Source organism: Rana temporaria, chromosome 4, assembly GCF_905171775.1.
Source record: "Rana temporaria chromosome 4, aRanTem1.1, whole genome shotgun sequence".
NCBI classification, from domain to species: Eukaryota; Metazoa; Chordata; class Amphibia; order Anura; family Ranidae; genus Rana; species Rana temporaria.
This window is the reverse complement of record NC_053492.1, coordinates 401,512,529-401,531,435: the sequence shown is the minus strand read 5'-3', so window position 1 is coordinate 401,531,435 and position 18,907 is coordinate 401,512,529. Positions and strand designations below refer to the sequence as shown.

At 43.4% G+C, this 18,907-nt stretch overlaps 1 protein-coding gene across 1 annotated transcript in view; it reads right to left on the bottom strand.

Moving 5' to 3' along the window:
• The window catches only part of B3GNT2 (UDP-GlcNAc:betaGal beta-1,3-N-acetylglucosaminyltransferase 2), a 44,553-nt gene extending 26,922 nt beyond the window's left edge, over positions 1–17,631 (bottom strand). Inside the window, exon 1 of the mRNA XM_040351209.1 lies at positions 17,337–17,631. The gene's annotated coding sequence lies outside the window, so the exon portion shown is untranslated. The remainder of the gene's footprint in view (positions 1–17,336) is intronic.
• Between the last annotated feature and the right edge of the window lie 1,276 nt (positions 17,632–18,907).

The window sequence follows — 18,907 nt, the reverse complement described above, 5'->3', positions numbered from 1 at the left end:
CAGATTTTAGACACCAGCTGTTCACACCTCCCAGAACGGTGGGCTTAAAATGCATGGATGTACAAAGTCACTAGGAAACCACGGTGACATACAACACAAATGCCCAATGAGACATGAAGATTGAAACAATGCCAGACACCACAGTGGAACACGATGGAACTGCATTAAGGGAATGATAGCCAACTTTGCAACAATGAGAAATTGGACACTTCACCGAGATCAGAAAATTAAGTGGGTTTCAGTTTACATATTAAAAAAGGGAAACTATATACCCGTTTGTAAATTTTTTAAAGCTATAATTTAGACTTTTTTTATTTATTTTTTTAACGCTCCGTTCTCACCAATGTGACTTGCTACACAAAGTCACACAAGTCGAAACCCATTTATTTCAATGGCGCCCCTTCCAATCTATGGGATTAAAGTTGCAGCGTCTTTACAAAAGGTTCCGGCACTACTTTGGTCACTTTCTAGCGACTTACCATAGAGCGCAAGAAGTCATGACTTTAGCGTGGCACTGGTGTGAACTTGTGCATGCAATTTCTATAGATTTTTTTTTTGTAATAAAAAAAAAAAAAAAACACACACAACTTTTATTGCAGGGTGCACCCATCCCACAAAGCATTATGTTTTCTAAATAAACGTTTCCTCCAATCGGAAACATTTACAGCCTCCTTTAAATACAGCCAGTAGGCCTGGAGAGAAGTCATGCCTAGAACTTGGTTATTTGCAAGCTAGAGATACAGAAATCTGTAAGAGCCGGGTCACACTGGGGCGACGCGTCCCATTGTATTCAATAGAGACGTTCTAATAGGAGCAACGCAAGTCGCTCCGACTTAGAGCCGGTTCACACTCCCGCGGCACGACTTCGGGGGCGACTCTGCAAGTCGTCCTGAGGACGACTTCAGAGGCGACCAGCAAAACGACTTCTGTATAAAAGTCAAATGCAGGTCGCCCCAAGCCGCCCCCGAAGTCGTGCAGGAACCTTTTTCTAAGTCGGAGCGACTTGCGTCGCTCCTATTAGAACGGTTCCATTGCATTGAATGGGACACGACTCATCAGGCGGCTATACCGCCTGACGAGTCGCCCCAGTGTGAACCGGCTCTTAGAAAAAGGTTCTTGTACGACTTCAGGGGCGACTCGGGAAGACTTGCATTGACTTCTATACAAAAGTCATTTTGCAAGTCGCCTCTGAAGACGTCTTCAGGACGCCTTCCCAAGTCGCCCCCGAAGTCGTGCCGCCCCAGTGTGATCCGGCTCCAAGCAGGCTGTTGGCGCAGAGCAGCAAAGAATAGATATGTAAAGACTTGAAAAAGAACCCGGAGCACCAATAGATAAAAGTATTTCTACATTTTTGTTTTAGTTTGACAAACGGAAACAAAATACAGTGCGATTCATAAAGTATACCGTTTCCAGATGCTGTAAAACAGCAAGTTAAGGATACGGACCACAACTGCAAACCAATAGGTAGATTTACTCATAAATTCATAAAAGTCTCGCTACTGAGGGAAGTGACATGGGCGTGTAGGTGCGTGAATCATGTGACTAGTCAATCAAAATGGGTTAGAGGGGGAATTGTGGGACTTTGAATGAAGCACTGTAATGACAGTAACAATGGATAACAGGTAAATGATTCTTATATGTACACATATATTCCAACATAGTTGGGAATGGTGAACAAATACATATGACCATAGGTGGCCGTATACACTGTAAACAGTTGAATCTTGAACATAGTTCTGCAAAGGAGTAGCATGTAACAATCGTTGAATAGCTACGCGTTTCATGGGTATTCCCAATCATCAGGAGCGATTAAAAACAAGTTATCTATAATAAAACAAAAATTTATGGGGGTAAGTGCAAACTAATACCATAGGCAGGGCAAGGGGGAATAGTTGGAAGAGGGGGAATGAAAGAATTTCCCAAGCACTCTTACCTGGGGGTAATATATGATACATATAGTTATGTTGATGGCTGGAGGAACCACAATTGTAACATCCCCCTGGGGCTGAGGCAACATAGTCCAAGGCTGTGCTGGCCGACCAAAAACGTATTGTGACCATGTGAACGTGGGTATAAAACCCATGGATATGCAGATAAGGAAATTGATGGACAGCCGCATTCCAAAAAAGTCTTAAAAAAGACGTGCTCTTTATTAAAAAATGCACAGCATACAATCAGCATACAGTGGGGAAAACAGCTTACACGTTTCGCATTGGATTTCAATGCTTGGTCATAGCTCGTAGCATTTTTCAATAAAGAGCACGTCTTTAAGACTTTTTTGGAGTGCGGCTGTCCATCAATTTCCTTATCTGCATATCCTGTGCATTGCCAGCACCTATCTGGTTCCTGAGCAGACAGTGATTACCTGGAGGTGCTCACCTGGAGCGGCGGTCTTCCCACCTATAAAACCCATGGAGCAGGATACATAATATAGGCAAGTACTGTATAGGATTGCCAGAGAGTATCTGTGGAGAAGACAAGGTAAATATGAATAATACAGCCTGCTACATGAGCGGGGGAAAGAAAGATGAGCCAGAAGGCAAAGGAAAGGTCAATCAAAATGGCAGCGTCTGCAGTGGAGTCGTCGTCGTTTTCTTGAAATGAGCAAAATGGAATCTGTAACTTGTGCATTGGCAAGAGAACCTCCAACCAGAAAATCTATCTACGACTGTCAAAAAGTTGGAGTTTCAAATTGACAACTTTTTTTCTCCAATTGGATGGTACACCACCACACTGGGCAGGCAACGTGCAAGATTACCCCAATGAACATCTTCCTCACTAATGGATTAGACGAGTTGCAGACTACAACATGCCACTGACCCAATGGCCACCCAGAAGACCTTGTGACTTTTTCCTGCAGATGTACTTAAAGGACAAGGTATTTACCCTCCCCTTTGTTGATCTAGCGAAGGTGAAACAGCTCATCACAGCCACCATCACTGCACTTGATTCAGATAGCTCAACTTGCGTTTGGGCGGAAATGGATTTCCGTCTCCATGTGTGATCATCTCCAAAAAAACCTTGAAACATTCCCCTACAATTCTGTTAACATAAAATAGCTTACGTTCTTGCTTTATAGAGCGTTGAAACCGAATACTTCTTTATGAATCACACTGTATACACAGAAATACTCTAGATTCCTTTAAAGTGTTGAGACAAAACATGCTCTAAATATTTAGTTCATGGACCAGTCTTCACGTGCCACTATTAGTTCATTTCTTTGTTGACAGTCCGATAATAAAGCTGCTTTATTAAACCCCCCGCCCCCACAAAGATACTTTAAAGGGCTTGTAAAGCTTCAATTTTTTTTTTTTTTTTTTCTAAATAGAAAACATGTTATACTTACCTCCACTTTGCAGCTCGTTTTGCACAGAGTGGCCACGATCCACGCCTTCTGGGGTCCCTCGGCGGCTGTCTCGGCTCCTCCCGGCTTCTGTTAACCTCTCTGGGAAGCGCTCTCCCAAGGGGGTTACTTTGCAGGCGCGCTCCCGAGTCTTGTATCTGGAGTCCTTAGCCGCCTACTACCGGACTCAGCCCTGCCCCCGGCGTCACTGGATTTGATTGACAGCAGCACGAGCCAATGGCTGCGCTGCCATCAATCTATCCAACGAAGAGCCGAGAAGACCAGGCCGAGAAGAGCCAAGAAGCAAGCGCATTCGACGCTGGACTTTCGAGGGCTCAGGTAAGTAAACGGGGGGGGGGGGTCTGGCAAGTAGCGGATGTTTTTTCACCTTAATGCATTAAATGCATTAAGGTGAAATAAAAACATGAAGGTTAACAACCTCATTAATCCTACATTTTATACTAGCGTCTGGCACTGGTCGCCACACATTAGCAGTGCTTTGCAGCCGTTTTTAACCCTTTTTCGGCCGCTAGCAGGGGTTAAAAGCATCCTGCTAGCGGTGGAAAACCTACGCAAAAATTGCTGTAAAGCGCAGCCGCCCCCGCGTGAAAGGGGCCTAAGATTTACCTTCAACTATGTAGTACAAGGGCCTGCCTGATTGCATACAAAATTTAAAGTGTTTAGCTGTGACCTCATATTATAAGGTTTTGGTAACTCTAAAGCATGGGCGCTCAACCTGCGGCCCTTTCAGCTATTGCAGAACTACAAGTCCCATGAGGCATTGCAAGCCGCTGACAACTACAAGCACCACTTCCAAAGGCAGAGGCACGATGGGACTTGTAGTTCCGCAACAGCTGGAGGGCCGCAGGTTGAGCACCTATGCTCTAAAGGAAAGTTGTAGAAGAAAATTGTATAATGTATGGCCAGCCTTTGTGTTTTGACATGTACTTCTTGACCAAGATTGGAAGGGAGAATGTATTCCTCCCTAGAACTTTTTTCCTCCCCGTTTTGTTTTTTACTACCACTTTTACTCCTTCTCAAATTGTGTTTAGGAAGGATACCCAACTGCAGCCACAATTCCACCAGAAGCATTAGTAGCTTTATGTGGACTGTTGCTCGTATGCTAGATGGATGATGTTGATTGAATCAATGCTGGAAATCTCTTGCTGATCCTTTACATTTATTGTTGTGGCAGTGAAATCCATGTGCTTTGGATACCAACTATATACCTTTCTTTTGCAGTGATAAAAAAAAAAAAAAAAAAAAAAAAAAACACCTGATAATTTACTACATATATAATAACCAATAAAAAACAACAACATATACAACCGGTAATTTATATGGCACCTATAAAAATAGAAAGCAAATATTAAAAGTTAGTAAATGCCAAGACTACTATATCACTGCCATGTGGTATGTTAAGTGGCATAATAAAAGTAGATTTGACAATGACAATGTCACTTCTTGCTTCGCAATTTCAACAGCTCACTAATTAAGATGCAATTCAGAGTAGCACGCCTTTCTCTCCACGACTCACAGTCTATTGCACTTTTCTCCTCTTAAACCACTCCCTCCAACTGTACCATATACGTGTACCTCTCACTGAGAGCCCTGGGTCCTGTACTAATGATCGGGAAATGGGAGGCCCGCTTCCCAATCACCCGATTGGTTATCACAGTGACTATTTAGCCCAAACCCTTTTTTTTTTCCTACTCTTGAATAGAGAAATATGCCATTGTTTCTCCTTACTAGGAGGCAAAAAAACGTAAACAAAGTAATCTGAAAAAAGAAAATTAAACTGGCTTGATCAGGGTATGATCTAGGTCAGGGCTAGGGTCAAAAGGTCCTAAAAAATAAATAAAAAAGTAAAAATTAGTATCAGTTGGAATAGAAACTGCAAAATGCACACTATTGCCGCGTACACACGATCGGACATTTTGACACCAAGTTACGCATCAACATGCATTGCCTAAAATTCTGCTTGTGCGATTTTTGGTCTGCGTGGTGCACTGGGTGGCCCATTTAGATGAATGGCCTGCTCTAAAGCAATTCAACTAAAAATGGATGTAAACCCTCACATATACCCAGTGAAGTGAACAGTGTCAGATGATACACAGATTAAACAAATCTCCCTACATAGGTTTTACTTGTTTCAATGTGAACAAGGGCATTGAGCTTTGGAGAGAGATTAGTAGACATACACATATAATGAATATAAATGAAATCTGAGCAAAGCATAAGCCATACAATTATATTTTGCTTAGATTTCATGACTGAAGCTGGGTTCACACTGGTGAGAACGTAGACCTTGCAATGCGATTCCTGCACAGCAGTGCGGTGTAGATCACATGCGATGCAAATTCAGCCACGGTTTGTATGGCTGAATTTGCATCAAAATGGTACAGAACGGCATTGAATCGGGTCACATAAGTTTTCACACCAATGCAATCCGATTCCTGTACCATTTCACAGTTTGCACCGCTTTCTGTGAAATGATCTGGGGGTGTCATTAATTTGCTATTGACACCCGCAGTGGTTCGCAGAGGGCAGCGTGATTAAGTAACATGCGATGTGGGAACCCGCACTGGGATAGTGCTAGTTCCCTAAAGTCTGGTACACACAGTGAGCTAAATCGGACGAATGACCATCCATTTTTTTTTTTTGCCTGCTAATCTCCATATCGAAAATGAAGGAGATCACTAAAGTTCGTATGACAGAAAAAAAAAAAATTTTTGGAAGCGATGTCTCTGCCTCCTATTTTTACTGTCCTACCATCCATCTGAAGGATTCTGAGGTGACTTTTCCCATTCAATTATACCATGAGAGATTGAGAATACAAGGCCAAAAAAGAAGCCTGCAGGTCTACAGTTCCCATGACAGAAAACAATACTTGAAGCCTGAGCATCAAGAACAAACCCATACTGGTCATAAGATATGCATAATACATTGTGTCAAGGCGGCCTCTGAACCGTATCAAGGGTAACTCTGTAGACCTCCATGCTTTTTGCCGATTTCACCCTCTTTCTTACAGAGGACGCTAACTGCTTAACAGTACCCAAATAGGCTCCTCTCTGCCCTCCCCCCCTTCTCAATACATTTACACCCTTGTGGTAATTGTGTACTTTTTAGAACAATCTTTACCTTATGACATTGGTGCAATTTTAGTGCATGCTATCAGACATTACTGGAAATGGACGCATATCAATTTAAAGCCTCGTACACACGATCAGATTTCCATCGGACAAAGCAGTGGAATTTTGTGTGTCGACTGATCTTGTAATGCATACAAACGGCACACAATTGTCGACCAACAAACACGAACGTAGTCACGTACTAGACGTACTACGAGTTTTTTCAGCTCTTTAGCACCACCCTTTGGGCAACTTCTGCTAATGTTGTCTTATGGTTGGCATTGGTTTGGAGCATGCGTGTGTATACTTTTGGATATTTTTCTGACGGACTTGTATACGCACACGATTGGATAATCCGACATCACACATTTGTTGTCAGAAAATCCGACAATTGTCCGATGGAGCATACAAACAGTCAGATTATACGACAACATCCTGTCATCACACAATTCCCGTTGCAAAGTCAGATCGTGTGTACGGGCCTTTAGGCTTAACGTACACAGGACATTTTTTACAACCTCTCAACGATTTAACTTGACAGATAATAACCCATGTTTAAAACGTCTGTTTTGCCGCATTTACCTGCCGCATGTAGCATTTAGAAGCATTTCTAAACGCAAAAATAGGCAAAAAACACCTGTAAACAAAACATTTAGCCCGCGTTTGGAGCTTGAAATGCCTCTAAACTCAGCATCTGAATGCATTTTTTGCTTTCCAAAAAAGCCTCTAAACTCAACTGCCTAGAAACTACTGTAAACAACTGTACAAAATGTTATATATATATATATATATATACACACATACATACATATACATATACATATACACACACACACACACACACCTGTTTACCAGCAGCAGCGTACACGAGGCCTAAAAAGCTTTATTTCCTTGTGTTAACCCCTCAATAAGTACATGTTATCAGCTCGTCTATTTTTTTATGGCCTATTTTATGTTCCCTCAGAACATGCCACTGGGAGTGTCTGAAAGACGCACAAACAACATCTCAGGATACAAGTGCACGTGCTTCCATAAATAGGCTGGAAAAGAGACAAATCTTTGCTGGTGAAGACAAGGAGAAGATTTAGACATCTTCAGTACATCTAATAATCATTGAGCGATTACATATAAAAATGGAGGTGAAATACTGTCAGGCAGTAGAGAACCTCGCCTATGACACATAGCAAGATCTAAATCAGCAGATAAACTTTCTATACAGGAAGCCGCTAGACAATTGTTGTCTGTTACCTCACAAGACATGTGTATTTTTATTTTTTTACCATAGAGTGAACTCTGCTTAGGACAAGGCTACTTGCACAACGAATTGAAGCCTATTCCTATTGGCAATATGGTTATAAGTTAAAAATCAGGCACACCCCTTGACTTACTTCACGTCACCCGACCCCTAAACTCCCATATTTGACTTTTACCCATAGGTGAGCATACAATAAGGCTTACCTATAGGCCCTATAAATAATATGTCTTAAACATGCAACATTTAGGAGATATTTACCATACATGCACTCTGAAGAAACCACCACCCGGGCCATTCCTTCAGAGTCCTGGGCCGCGTAGGAGTGGCATCATCGCGGCTCCAGCCACTCGCATAGCCGGAGTCTGTGAACCCGGAAGGAAGACCAGGTGAAGATGCAAGCCCTCATATGCGACAGCACGGCGCTGGAGGGCTTCGTTTTCAGGTAAGCTTCATATAATGTGCTATGCATACTAGCACATTATGGTTTTACCATGCAGGTTACAAAAAAAAAAAAAACACACAAAAACACACACACGCATACACATACACATACACACACACACACACACAGGTTTCCTACCACTCTAAAAGGATATGTTCACCGTCGGGAACATGTAAAATGTCCCCAATGCTGCAGCCGCTGCTCGATTCCCCCCTATGACAGCAGAAGTTCCCCGTACTAGCTCTGTTTTTTGTTTTTTTAAAGCAGCGCGGCCATGCGGGGCTCTGCCCACACGGCCGTGCATTCATACACAGAGCTCTGTATGAATGAACTACAATTCCCTTTGCAGGTGATAGTTTATGGATTCTTCCTGTCAGTGTATCTGACAGGTCTGCAAGGGACCTGCTGATCGGTGGTGCAATGCTTCCCGGGCACATGCATGCACAACATTTTTTTTTATATTATATATTTTACACACACACACACACACACACACACACACACTTTTAGAAATTCACTTTTTTTTGCGCAGGTAAACATAGCCTTTTGCTGTAGCAGTGTTTTAGAGTGCAAAACACTGGTTCCACCCCCCAATTGTTTGATTTGACCGGCAGGGCTATTCAGCGAGCAGCAGAAAATGACATCCTATCTGCCTTTTTTTTTCTGCACACCACACCAGCATTGTCATGAGAACGGGGCACATAGAAAACAATTGTGACCTAGTGTTGATATGCAATTATCCAGTGCAGAAAAATGCAGGACACGTGAATGAGTCTTAGGATGAAGTGGATTTAAATCACTAGTAAAAAGACTGGATTTAAATCATAATTTTTAAACAGCAACTCATCAGTCCCGCAGCGGCTCCTCCCCTGACCCATTTTTAAAGCGGTTCTCCACCCTAAAGTGAAGTCCCGCTGATCAGAACCCTCCCCCCCTCCGGTGTCACATTTGACACCTTTCAGGGGGGTGCAGATACCTGTCTAAAGATAGGTATTTTCACCCACTTCTGGCCCGGCATTCACGGGCAAAAGACGGGCATTGCGTCACATCCCGTCGCCCTCCCCCCCCCCCCCCCCGTTGTGTGCTGGGAACACTCGGCTCCCAGCACACAGCGGGAGCCAATCGGCGGGCGCGGCGCGACTCGTGCATGCGCCGTAAGGGAACCGGGCAGTGAAGCCGCAGCGCTTCACTTCCTGGTTCCCTCAGCGTGGATGGGGGGGGGGGGAAGAAGCAGGGCGACGAGCGATCGCTCGTGCTCTGCTGCAGACGGCGCTGGACTCCAGGACAGGTAAGTGTCCTTATATTAAAAGTCAGCAGCAGCAGTATTTGTAGCTGCTGGCTTTTAATATATTTTTGGGGTGGAACATCCGCTTTAACTCACAGACAGTCCCATTCACTTTAATGGGACGGCTGGCGATACAACAAGGTGAGGGACATGTCAGCAGCGGGTGAGTGGATGCCCCCTAACAGGCGCTGCCATGATGGTTCTGAAATGACAGGTGCTCTTAAAATCTTTAAATGCAAGAACTTATTCTTGAAAGTAGTTAGAATAATAATAAATGTAATATTTGCAAAAAAAATAAAATTAAAAAAATTAAAGGTTTCCCATTTAGAATAAGTGGTCAGGTTAGTGTGACATTGTTTGAATGCAGTGCATGTTATCTCAGCTTGCAGAGCTTGGATTCATTGATTGATGTAAATATTGCAGCATATACAGCCTCATGATACATAAAGCTACATTTCATGCTGAATAAACTAAATTATTAATGCATCTTAAATAGATAAAACATCTTTAGATTTTTTTTTTTTTAATAACCTTTTATTTTTGTAGTAAAAAATCTAAGGTTATTAAAAAATAAATAAATGTATTGATTTTTATCCACCCTGATGAGCCCCAACAAGAGCACACCCCATTAGCATACACCAAAAGCTTTTATAGAAACCGCTCCTGTGCAGAAAAAAAAAAGAGCTGGGGAGTAAAAACCAGGCAGGGAAGACACGTGCACAACCACAATTTTCCACCTAGAAAAAAATAAAAAAACACCACCTAAAGAGTCAAACATGTCACGGCACCTCCTAATTTGCCTCCATGGTAAACGCAACGTGCATTTGTAAGATAAGCTTATAGCATGCTGCAGGCAGGTAGACAGCCTCATGCAAAACGTTTTGAAAGATATCACTGTGCAAATCACATGGCTCAGGGAAAACCAGACACTTTTAATATAATCTGCAGACATGACATGCAACGAAAAAAAAAAAAAAAGTTTCTCAAATGAAATTATCCCATAAAATACAGCGAAGGGTCTGCATTCATTTATTTTTAATTCTACGCCACATTGTTCTTCCAGCCATGCCCTTGCAAATCCTCTGCCATCCACCGATCTGCCAAATCCTGCCGGCTGCCAAGATGGTCAGACTAAGGGGGCTTGTCACACAACTCTCGCATATTATCCAATGAGTGATGCCTGGGGAAGGATTTACACATGATCCTTAACAAAACATCCGGCTTTCTCCAGCTTTTCAGAATCCTAGTAAGGAGAGCCGATGGTTGATCTGAACAATCCAGTTTTTTTCTGTCGTCAGACAATGATAAACGCTAAAACTAGTTGTATGCCCAAGAAGTGAAAGGAGATCTGAAGCTGAGACTGGGGGGGGGGGGGTCACAGCTGAACTGAGACCACCTGTACTCACAAAGTACACCACGAGTGTAATGTGCGGCGTCCACCAATCATTAACTCTGCCACTGACCGGAGTCCAAATCACACGTAGAATGTGTCAGGCACAGGCGATTTCCAACAGGCGCCCATTGATTAGGTCTCATTCACTCTAGCAGAGACATACGTGGGCACATAGGACATCCTTACCGCACAGAATTTCATGCAATGATTTTAAAGGGTATATTTACCATTTGCGTTCATTTTAGCTGCATTCAGAGAAAATAAAATTCTGTCTATTCAGGGGCAGATTATAATGCTACATAATGCATGAGTGCATGTAAAATGCAAATACCCTTGGGGCTCATTCACATGCCCATACAGTGCCCAGATCAGCGTATGTCTGCGGCAGGTACGGACAGGTGTTTAAATTTAGTCTGTGCAAGGAAAAAAGACATGCTTTGCAATTGTCTGCATCTAATCGGACATGAGAGTCGGGCATTTCTACTGCGAGCCAAACAAGGCGATTTGCCTTGGGTGGCATTTTTCAGGGGGGCGGCGGCGCCCCCAGGCAGAAGGGCAGAGTCGGCTCTATAATTAGTCAGAAGGACCACCAGGCAGATCACAATTTTCCAGGGAGCCTGGTGCCTACCATAGTGTTTTGACAAAGGAACCGTGGTTGGCGCTGAAAGGCATCAGCCATGCCCCCTTCCTGCAACTATGGTTGGCACTGGGCTCCTTGGAAAACAGTAATCTGTTTGGTGGGCAGTGGCGGTCAGCCATGCCGCCTTCCTGCAACTATGGTTGGCACCAGGCTCCCTGGAACACAGTGATCTGTCTGGTGGGCAGTGGCGGCCCTTCCATACGGGATGCAGCCCTCTTAATCCATGCACCCGGCCCCTAACATATGGATTCCAATGGGTTTGTTTTTAGGGGGTTTTTTGTTTGCTTTTTAGACAGGTCATGATTAGAGCCTGAGGCTCCATAAAAAGAGTGGGCTGCTCCCCCCTAAAAGATGGAACACCAGCCACCACTGCTGGTGGGACTTCTGACTGAGCAGCGTATGCTCTGGATTCTACAGCTCTGCGATCCTCCCGTTGTGATTTGTCCAATAAACTGGTTGTTTAGTTATATTGCTGCACTTAAGAGTGGCGCTCTGCGTTTTGCTTTTGATCCATACAGAGATTCCTTCTCATCACCGATTGACCCCATCCGTGGCCTTGCTGAACCCCCACGTGGCACTTTGACAAATCAGGTCTCAGGGTCTGATGAGGAAGGCACAGCTGTTCACTGTAGACCCTGACACCAGAACGGTATACCGCGGCTGGGGTGGGACAAATTTAGGGGGGCTCCCAATTTTAGCCCTGCCTAGGACAGCACAAAACCAGAATACACCACCGCATGTAGCAAGTACCTGCTGCTAGCGAAGGATGAGCAGCCCATTCTGTGTACAGAGCTGTCATTCCTTCAGTGATGACATGAGATCACCCGCGGATTGTCAGCCTGTCATTGATTTGTATAGACTGAGAATACATTGTTCAGCATATGGCAGGAACAGACGAACTTGATCTAGTTACATAAAGAATGTGGTCTTGGCCGCTTCCATATCGCGTGTCTATATGCTGCGACTCCAATATTTATGTGCGGTGGGGAAGTACAGATGCACCATCCAGCTCCGCTGCTGCCTGCAACCTGTCAGTCTATGGCAGGCTGAAATATGCTGGACAGTGCTACGCCTAGATTCCAAAATACCTGCATTCTGGGCATTCTTTGCAGAACACATAGGCCCCTAAACCTGAGTATCACTCAGTACAGCGTTCAGCCACAGCATATTTCAGCCTGCGACTGATAGGCCGCAAGGCTAAACGCTGTACCTGTGCTCACCAGCTGGATGCCCCATGTGCAACCAACCTAAAGCTGGTAATACATGGTTAAGAAATTGATTGAGAAAAAATAAAAAGGAGGTCGATTTCTGCCAACGTGCATGCGATAACGCCATCATTGTATCAATACCGATCACCTAATTAATCAACATATTATCAATCGCTCAACACAAACTGTACATTTTTCTGGGGTTACATTCTAACCTTTGCTGTAGACTTTTCCAAATGTTTTCATTACTAATGCTTAGGGCAGCGACGGTGAACCTTGGCACCCCAGATGTTTTGGAACTACATTTCTCATGATGCTCATGCACTCTACAGTGTAGTTGAGCATCATGGGAAATGTAGTTCCAAAAACCTCTGGGGTGCCAAGTTTTGCCATCACTGGCTTAGGGGACAACACACACACACACACACACACACACACACACACACCAGCATTTATACTTTTCACTGAGCTATTGTATTCGGACCATGGGTCTCCTCTGCTGTCAGAATACACGGATCAGTGCTGCAGCCGATTCGATGCATGCATTGATCGAACACATTTTTTAGCAGTCCCATTTGAGAAGAGTCGATCATTACATCAACTCCTCTCAAACAAACGACCACAGAGGCATTGAAATTTTGTCAATCACTGTTGATCCACACACATTTTTATCCATCTATAGTCAGCTTTTCAAATCACCTTGTATCCAACCACACAGGCCCTACTTTGCATAGCTTTTAATAGAGCTAAAAAGGGAGATTATACGATCAGGTTGTAGTGCAAGTTTGCTTTAAAGCGGAGGTTCACCCTAAAAAACAACTTTCTACCATGCCATTCAGCATACTAGCGTCAGCTACAATATGCCTTTATTTTTATTTTTTTGCGCTGTACTCGCAGTTTAATCCATTAGTTTCATTTCAGACTCCCCGCGGGGAGTAGACGTTCCTATGAAGAGGGGGAACATGATTGACGGCCGGCTATGGCGGGTCACGCTTCCCGAAAATAGCCGGAGTAGGACTCGGTTCTTCATGGCGCTATACGGCGCCTGCGCACAGACTAGGAGCTGACTGCGCAGGCGCCGTGAAGAGCCATGTCCTATTTCGGCTATTTTCGGGAAGCGTGACGCGCCATAGCCGGCCGTCAATCATGTTCCCCTCTTCATAGGAACGCCTACTCCCGCGGGAGTCTGAAACTTAACTAATGGCTTCAACTGTGAGTACAGCGAAAAAATAAAGGCATACTGCAGCTGACGCTAGTATGCTGGATGGCATGATAGACAAAAACAATTTCTTTTTTTAGGGTGAACCCCCTCTTTAACAAAAAGTGAAAAAAAAAGTATAAAAATAAAAGAGGGTTCAATCACTCCTTGTATTCAGGGACAAGCCCGGGTTATGAAAACCTGACCGACATCTCTTTCCAATATTTATCTCAGATCAACATTTAAAAAAAGACGAAGTATAAATATAATATTGATGTCACATGTCACTATTTGGTAAACAGTCTGACATGATCTATCACAACACAGGGCATGATGATGATGATGTTCTCAGCCAAGTAGCAGCAAATCTCTAGAGATGCCCCTACTTTGTTATATTTATATCAATTTGGTATTTAACAAAGTATAATATACGGTAATCATTTTGTAAAAAAAAAAGAAAAAAAAAAAAAAGAAGAGGGGAATATATATATATATATAATCCCCCCTCTTTTTTTTTGTGACAAAGTGATTATAGAAGATCATGGTAGACACCATCTTCTATAACAATACAGGTTGACGATTATGATGTTCTCAGCCAAGTAGCAGTGATTCTCTAGAGATGTCCCCATTTTCTTATGTATATCAATTTCGATATTTAACAAAGTATTATATAAATCATGCCGTCACATAATAAATGATTATTATTTATTAAATTGTCTACCATGGTCTTCTATAACAATACCAAGCATGGTGTTGAACTCCGCTAAATACCTCTAGAGATGTCCCTACTTTCTTCTATTTAAAAAAAAAAAAAATCAGACCAGTATTTAACCACTTGAAATCCGCGCTATAGACAAAATACGTCCGCAGCGCGGCTCTCAAGTGCCAAGTGGCCGTTTAAAAACGGCCTTTATGTGCATTACCCGCGCGCGCCACTGGGTGGCGCGCGGCGGGTAAAAACTGTCCCGACGCATCGCCGAAGACCCGATGCGTGTACCTGGCGGCCGCGATGTCCGCCGGGTACACGCGATCGTCGGTGACACGGCAGGTGACAGCAGGACGTGGAGCTCTGTGTGTAAACACAGAGCTCCACGTGCTGTCAGAGGAGAGGAGACCGATCTGTGTCTCTTGTACATAGAGACACAGCATCGGTCCCCTCCCCCAGTCACCCCCCTCCCCCCACACAGTTATAACACACCCAGGCTACACATTTAACCCCTTCCTCACCCCCTAGTGTTAACCCCTTCACTGCCAGTCACATTTATACAGTAATTAGTGCATTTTTATAGCACTGATCGCCGTATAAATGTGAATGGCGCCAAATTTGTGTCAAAAGTGTCCGATACGTCCGCCGCAATATCCCAGTCCCAATAAAAATCGCAGATCGCCGCCATTACTAGTAAAAAAAATAATAATAAAAAAAATCATAATTCTGTTCCCCATTTTGTAGGCGCTATAACTTTTGCGCAAACCAGTCGCTTATTGTGATTTTTTTTTTTTTTTTACAAAAATACGTCGAAAAATACGTATCGGCCTTAACTGAGAAAAAAAATAGTTTTTTAAAAAAAAATTGGGATATTTATTATAGCAACAAGTAAAAAAAATATATTTTTTTTTTAAATTGTTGCTCTTTTTTTGTTTATAGCGCAAAAAATAAAAACCGCAGAGGTGATCAAATACCACCAAAAGAAAGCTCCATTTGTGGGGAAAAAAAGGACGCCAATTTTGTTTGGGAGCCACGTCGCACGACCGCGCAATTGTCAGTTAAAGCTACGCAGTGCCGGACGCTGAGATTTCGCCTGGGAACGAAGGGGGTTTATGTGCCCAGTAAGCAAGTGGTTAAAGCAGGAGTTCACCCATTTATTTATTTTTAGACCCTTTTCCCCATAGCTGGATGCTCGTTTTGTATAGGGGAATCGGCTAGGTGTTTTAAAATATGATCCGTACTTACCCGTTTTCGAGATGCATCTTCTCCGTCGCTTCCGGGTATGGGTCTTCGGGAGCGGGCGTTCCTTCTTGATTGACAGTCTTCCGAGAGGCTTCCGACGGTCGCATCCATCGCGTCACTAGTAGCCGAACGTCGGTGCGGCTCTATACTGCGCCTGCACACCGCTTCTTTCGGAAAATCGTGACGCGATGGATGCGACCGTCGGAAGCCTCTCGGAAGACTGTCAATCAAAATAGGAACGCCCAGTCCCGCAGCCCATACCCGGAAGCGACGGAGAGGATGCATCTCGTAAACCGCAAGTACTGCTCATATTTTAAAACAACTAGCCGATTCCCCTAGACAAAACGAGCATGAAGCTAAGGGGAAAATGTGTAATCTATGGGTGAACCTCCGCTTTAAAGAGAAACAGTATTATATAAATCAGAATGTATAATAATAATAATAATAATAATAATAATACTAATATACATTACGAATCTGAGATAAATGTTACAGAAAAGGGGGACACCGCTGAGGTCATCATGCTCAATGTTGTTATAGAAGACCATAGCAGACTGATTATTATTATTATTATTATCCCATGGTCTCCTATAGCAACATTGAGCAGGATAACCTCAGCGGTGTTCCCCTTTTCTGTAATATTTATCTCAGATTAGTAATGTATATTATTCATTCTGATTTATATAATACGGTTTCTTTTTAAATACGGTCTGATTTGTATACATAAGAAAGTAGGGATATCTACATCTATTTAGCCAAGTTCATCACCATGCCCAGTATTGTTATAGAAGACCAGACCACAGTAGACTGTAGACTAATTATATATATATTATATATATATACATATATATATATACACACACACACACATACAATATTTGTATACACACACATATATATTTGTGATATATATATATATATATATATATATATATATATATATATATATATATATATATATATATATATATATACACACACACACACACACACACACACATACACATACATACATATATACATATACACACACACACACACATATATATATACACACACACACACACTTATAAAATATATAAAGCATGCTGTCACATGTCACTATCCTGTGTACATTGCCTTCTTCTACTCCAATCGTGTTGGGGGTGACCTCACCGAAGTATCGGGGTGCCCCTGAATATCTCCTTACTGCCAGTATTAATGATGTATAAATAGTCCGGTGTGATTGCTGAGTCTATCAGCCGACTATAAAAACATAGAAGACATCTCCGGGAAGTTGTGGTGATGACACTAGAAGTGGGGGGAGGGGGTTGTACCCCACAAGTAGAGATGGGGGGGGGGTGACACCTGGGTGGAAGCGGAGGAGGGTGATGACGAAGCATACAGGGAGAGAGGGGGGGGACACCCTGTTGCAGTGATCGGACACTTTGGGGCGGAGTACAGAAGTGACGATCGGACGATATAGATGGTGTAGTGATCGGTCGGGGGATTACCTTGTCTGTAGTCTCGGTGGTCGGGACGGCTCTGTGGCGGCGCTGAGTCTTCCCAGGGTCCGATCATCCTCTCCGCTCCCTCATCGCCCCGCAGCTGTACTGCATTACCTGAGGGAGCCCCTCTTCTCCGGACACACTGTCCGCCCCGGGAGGGGGGAAACAATCCAGCCGGAGGATCTCTGAGTAAATCCGACAGGAGAGAAGTCCGGGGACACGCAACCCGAACCCTCCAACCAGATCACCGACACCAGACTACTGATCCACCTTCCCACACCGCCGGGGGGACGGAGAACAGGGCGGGGCGGGGCTGCACTTTTCTAACCCCGCCCAACTGGAGAGTCCGGGGAAGTGGGCGGGGTGTGTGTGATGGAACACAGTGCACGAGAGCAGCCTTTTCCTGTACACACAGACGGAGGATGTCAGTGTGATCCAGGCTGTACCCTATCCACTCTACTGGTCTATGATAGATAGACTTCTATATACCGGGGAGTCTATACACTGTGCACTGATCTATACACACTGATCTCTATACACCGTGCACTGATCTATACACACTGATCTCTGTGCACTGATCTATACACACTGATCTCTATACACTGTGCACTGATCTATACACACTGATCTCTATACACTGTGCACTGATCTATATACACTGATCTCTGTGCACTGATCTATATACACTGATCTCTGTGCACTGATCTATACACACTGATCTCTATACACTGTGCACTGATCTATACTGATCTCTATACACTGTGCACTGATCTATACACACTGATCTCTATACACTGTGCACTGATCTATACTGATCTCTATACACTGTGCACTGATCTATACACACTGATCTCTATACACTGTGCACTGATCTCTATACACTGTGCACTGATCTCTATACACTGTGCACTGATCTATACACACTGATCTATATACACTGATCTCTATACACTGTGCACTGATCTCTATACACTGATCTCTATACACTGTGCACTGATTTATATACACTGATCTCTATACACTGTGCACTGATTTATATACACTGATCTCTATACACTGTGCACTGATCTATATACACTGATCTCTATACACTGTGCACTGATCTATATACACTGATCTCTATACACTGTGCACTGATTCATATACACTGTGCACTGATCTATATACACTAATCTCTATACACTGTGCACTGATCTATATACACTGATCTCTATACACTGTGCACTGATTCATATACACTGTGCACTGATCTCTATACACTGTGCACTGATCTCTATACACTGTGCACTGATTTATATACACTGATCTCTATACACTGTGCACTGATTTATATACACTGATCTCTATACACTGTGCACTGATCTCTATACACTGTGCACTGATCTATATACACTGATCTCTATACACTGTGCACTGATCTATATACACTGATCTCTATACACTGTGCACTGATTCATATACACTGTGCACTGATCTATATACACTAATCTCTATACACTGTGCACTGATCTATATACACTGATCTCTATACACTGTGCACTGATTCATATACACTGTGCACTGATCTCTATACACTG